The following is a 6050-nucleotide window of genomic DNA, read 5'->3' as shown; positions in this document are numbered from 1 at the left end:
CATTGAGAATGTTTGGAAAGATGAGCTATTCAAAATGTTTACATCAATGTAGGCAAGTAGTGAGAAGTCCAAAGTTTTTTTTTTTTTTTTTTTTTTTTTTTTTTTTTTTTTTAATATATATAGAAGGAAAATTAAAAATGGAAAGGAAATATTTTAATAATAATATTTTACATCATCAAGTAGTAAAGGCATATTTTAAAAAATAGTAAATGTAAATTAAAAATGGAACGAAAATATTTCATTAATAATATTCTACATCATCAAATTAAAATGTAACGGAGATTAGGTAAAAATATCACTACATCTATATTCTAATTGACTAATTGACTGAAAATAAAAAAAAAAAATAATTGACTAAAAATGAATCTAATATTACTAATTGAATGAAAATATAAAAGGAAATAAATATTAATAATTGACTGCAAATAAAAAATGATCCATAATTGACTAAAAAAATGGTCAGATCATTGCATTTTAATTAAAAATGGAATGAAAATTAAAAATTGGAGGAAAATATTTCAATAATAATATTCTACATTATCAATAGTAAATGCATATTTTAAACAATAGTAAAGGTAAATTAAAAATGGAACGGAACAATAATATCTACGTCATCAATTAAAAATGGAACGAAAATTAGGTAAAATTATCATTGCATTTGATATTCTAATTGACTAATTGACTGTAAATAAAAAAGAATAATTGGCTGAAAATGAATCTAATATCACTAATTGATTAAAAATATAAAAGGATAACTAATTGAGTAATATTCTACCATTATATATTTTAACCCAAATAACCCGTCCTGATGGATTGAAGGTGTTAGCTCTAGACGAAGATGAACAAGATTGTGTTGTCACTACCATTGTCGTCTACAAAGAGGTTTCAATAATGTGTAAATATAATCAGTGATATTAAGTTTTTTTTAAAATGAAAATTGCTATATATCTAGACAAAAAAATTATATTTCATACAAATGAATAAGGATACCAATTCATTTCTATAACTGAGTTGTTAGAGAACGAGCACATTTGCCTAATTTATGAAAATACCATGGTTGCAAAAATCGCGCCTATGCGCTAGGCGGCCGCAAGCCGCCGCGAGGAAGGCCGGAATCGGCCTTCTCCGCGGCCGACCGGTCCAGCCGTTTTTTAATTTTGTTTAATTTTTTTTAAATAGTTTTAAAGTGTTAAAAGTTCGGGAAGGCATAACTTTTGACTTGGTTGTCCGTTTTGAACAATTTTTTTTTTCAAATCACGTATTTTTTCGAGATCTATACACCGCAAACCGCCGGTTTGGCTCTCTAATTTCTCCAAAAAATGCTTCTTTTGCTCTTAATTTTTATTTTTTTTATGTATTTAGATGGTTTCAACAATATTCAAAATGATTTTACAACCACTTATGTAAATAATTTGTAAGAAAAAACTAGAGGAACTTTATACTTTATTAGTGAATTTCTCAATTTTTAATTTTAATTTAAAAAAAAAAAAAGCACCTAGGCGCCCCCTTGGCGCCTAGGGGGCGCCTAACGTTTTTTGCAACCTTACAAAATACTAAATAATGACAAATATAATCTTCAAAGTTATAGCACCTTATGCGTACATCTAGACATTAACTATTAATTTGGGAAATTATTTGCACAAATTCAAGCAATGATAACATCAACATATATAAACGATCTAAACCATATATTTAATTGCACTATATAATATTTGATATTCTAATTTAAATAATTATATATCGATTCATATATTCTTAATATATTACAACAAATTCATTCCGTGCATCGCACGGGTGCAAATACTAGCATATATAAAACTAAAATCCTCCAATCTCATTTTCCCCCAAAACTAAGGGCATTTTTGTAAAACCAAATTTATAATTATTTTAGAAAAAATTATTGATTTATTAACTAACCATATATATTTTAATTAGCAATTAATTATTTTTTTTGGTAAATAGAAATCAATTATTATTACATATTGATTTATTAACTAATCATATATATTTTAATTAGCAATCAATTATTTTTTTTTTTTGGTAAATAGAAATCAATTATTATTACATATTATTATATATTATTGGGAAAATGACACTTTTTTCCCCTGAGTTACATAGTTATAGCACTTTTTCCCTCTCAATTATTTAGGTAAGCACATTAGCCCCTCAATTATTCTAAAAGTGGTGATTTTTCCCCCTGATATATTAAATTGACATTTTTATCCTTAAAGTAAATATTTTATTTATTTTACTTCTCCAACAAATTATTGCGTATACGTAGGGATGACCACGGTTCGGTTCGAACTGAACCGGACACTAAAGTAATCGAATTAAAAATTTTCGATTATGATTCAGATCTATAACCCAACATTTGGATTTCAATTTATTAAAATTATGAATCAAACAAATTGGATCCTGAACGGCTGAACCGTGAACCGGGGGTTCCAGATCCGGTTCACGATTTTGAACCGTCTTTATTTTAATTTTTTTTTTATTTTAAAATAGTCTAAATTCAACAATAAATGTATTTTACTTTTTCAGTTCGGAACATGAACCGTCCGTTCCAGTTCACGATTTTAATAAACTTCAAGTATCGGGTTTCGATTCTAAATTGTAATTGGAATATTTTGGTTTGGTTGCTATAATGTTTGTTTGGTTTGAATCAAATTATGGTCATAATTTGTTGGAGAAGAAAAATAAATAAAATATTTATTTTAAATATTTATTTTAAGGGTAAATATGTCCATTTAACATTTCAGGGGGAAAAACAGCCACTTCAATAATTGAGGGGGGGGGGGGGGGGGGGGGGGGGAAATTGCTATAGGTATATAACTCAGGGGGAAAAAGTATCATTTTCCCTATATTATTCTTTCCAAAAGGTTGATATTAAGCAAGGAGGTTGCATCTTCACCTATTTAAAGAGCATCTGGTCTACGCATCATTTGATCATCTACGGTGCTAATGCATCCAATATAATTACTCATCCTTCTTCAGGTTTTCTAGAGAGATTATTTAGTGGTGATCGTCTTCTCTATACACCTATGGTTCGCTGAAGTTTGGCATGCACGTCTCAATCAGAATAGATGATATAGGAAGAATTAGTGTAGTTGATGTATACCTGTTGAGTGTATTGTACTCCCCTTTGTAATCTATGCTTTGCCACTATGAGTCGAAGCCGATCTTCGTTGACTATTTGTTGAAGGATTTGCGCGCTGATGGAGGCTTTGTCGATATAATGTTTCAGGCGGAATCGCTACATTCGGCATTGGTTCATCAGTTTATGTATTTATTTTTTTTTTCATTTGTTCATAATCTTCCAATATATGTGATTCTTTACCAATATTCTTAAATGTTGGCTTTCTTCTATCATTTATTTTAAATTTATATCATCTGCCATTTATTTTGGATTTTTCTGAATAATATTGTGGCTTCAGGCATCAACGTTGCTGTATTTCTTAACAAGTGATTAGTGTGATATGTGTTGTTTTAGGTAGGCTATTCATTATGTTAATTTTGTCCTGTTTGGTAGAAATGAAATTACAACACAATTTTTGATTTTTAAAATTTTTTAATTTCAAAAATATACTGTTTGTTTGCGGTTGGTTCTGATTAGGGAGGATGAGTTTCTTAACAGTGATTAGTGTGATATGTGGTGTTTGTTTTTATGTATGAGGGTATGATCATGAAGGGTGATATGTGGTTCAATTGGAAGGAAGTTGTTCACAGTCACCGGGAGTGTTCTTTTGACTTTTAGATTCGTTTTTAGCTAATAAATTTTCTAATATAATTTTCATATTATATTTTAATTAATAGATACTTTTCTGAATATATCTTTCATAAAAGGTTTAGCCCCCTTTTTATAATATTGATGCATATATATGTTAATAATCCATTTATTAGGGTAATTTATATAGGTAGTTACCATATATTATTTACCATCTAAATAAGTAAATAACACATGGTCATTACTAACTGTATTTATCATCTAAATTTATTATGGTAATTAAACATAGAGAATTTCTTCTTACAATAATTTTATATGTTCTTTTTTTTTACTTCAAATAATATCAATTACCGGTGCACTTTCTTTGATTACTTTTGAATAAAATCTTAAATAATAATTATCTTTATAATAAAAAAAATATTTTTTTTAGTTAATGAATATACGAAAATCTTTCAAAATATTAATATTTGTAATAAATAAAATATTTTCAAAATAATCATTATATTGATAATTTTTTTGGTACATATTATAATAATAATGATAATTAATACTATCAAAAATATTTAATAAAGAGTATTTAAATGGTAATAAAATTGTCTTTATAATCAAAAGATCATTTTTTTCATTAATAAAATCATTGTAAAGGAAAACATACTATTAAATAAATTTTAAAATTGAGTGTACTATAATATTATTATTACTAGGTCATTTCCTTCCTTTTATTATGGTACTAATTAAGAAATTAATTGAAATTAAGCTAATAATAGAATTAATGAATCTATATCTATCTATATATATATAAAAGTAAAATCCTCCTTCTCAAATTTTCCCCCCAAAACTTAAGGGCATTTGTGTAATATTCAAATTTAATTAATTATATATACTTAAAAGGCAATTTAATAATATCAATATTATGAATTAATTAGGAATAAGATTAATTCGGAATATTAATATAATGTCTTGATTATGAATATCAATATAATGAATTGATTATGGCAATACCTTAAATAAATAAATACACTTTCCTTTTGAAAAATTTTACAATTTTACAATTATTATATTTTTCACCTATAAATACAATGAGTTTATACCTAAAAAAATTATAAGTCTTCATTTTACATTGCATCACTCTTTTCCTTTGCAGGTGACTCTCTCATCACCGATTTATCAATGTAATATTAAAGGTACAATTTCTCTTATATCTATTTCTATCTTTGATTTCTCCTTGTTGATGCCACTCTAGACCAGTTGTAGTTGCTCTGACTAAGCCAATGCAAAAAGGTATAATTTTTTTAGAAAAATATTTTTTTCGTCTTATTTTTGTCTATAATTGATCTTCCATAGTTTTTAATTATTGTTTTGTTTTTGAAATTTTTTATTATATGTATTTTGTCGTATTATTGGTTTGGTTAAAACAATAATTTTGTAATATTGTTTATATATTTTAGTTCCAGGCATGGTTTTTGTTATTTGTGCGATGCAATGGTTACGGAGTCATTAGGGGATACTACTCGAGTTCACTGTTTTTTTGGTCTATTTGTAGTTAAGAGAGAAGCGAAAGTTGCGGGCAACAAAGCCATCTGATGAAGGTGGTGGAAAGCGGTTCCTCTTCACTTGATGAAGATATTTCTTCTGATTCTGAGAAAGAATTGAAGGCCAATAGATTAAAATATCTTTGTATGTGCATGCTTGAAAGCACCATTTAGTATTTTTTGCTTTTATTGGCCTAAACTTGATTTCCTGTAATTAAATTCTTATAAAAACCAATGTTCTTATATTTTTTGTTTTTAGAGTATGGATTATTTGTTCCATTCAATATTTTTTTTAAATATTGTCTGTTGTGTTTTAAGTACTGATCTGAGTATCTGATGGTGTTTTTTTATTGTTCTCTTTGTGTTATGAAGAGATAATTTTATTTTTTTATTAATAGAATAGATTATCATATCTTTGTATTATGGTAACATTTATTTAAAGTCTAATGAAATTAAAAATTTCTATACTGTTAATAAAAATAAAATTATCCTGTGTAGTTTCCAGCCCAAACATCTATTAATAATATGGTTATTTCCATTAAAAAAGAAAAATGGAAAACAATCGGTAGTATCAAGAACTTTTAAGGAAGATTGTGCAAAAATAATAGAACCAAATTGAATATTACTATTCAATCGCACAAATTTAATAATAATAAGCTTATTAAAATAATCTGTAATTTATCATATATATATATATATATATATATATATATATATATATATATATATATATATATATATATATATATATATATATATAGAGTAAAATCCTCCTATTTCATTTTTCCGCTCAA

Source organism: Ipomoea nil, unplaced genomic scaffold, assembly GCF_001879475.1.
Source record: "Ipomoea nil cultivar Tokyo-kokei standard unplaced genomic scaffold, Asagao_1.1 scaffold2779, whole genome shotgun sequence".
Taxonomy (NCBI): domain Eukaryota; kingdom Viridiplantae; phylum Streptophyta; class Magnoliopsida; order Solanales; family Convolvulaceae; genus Ipomoea; species Ipomoea nil.
Note: the sequence above shows the minus strand (reverse complement) of the source record.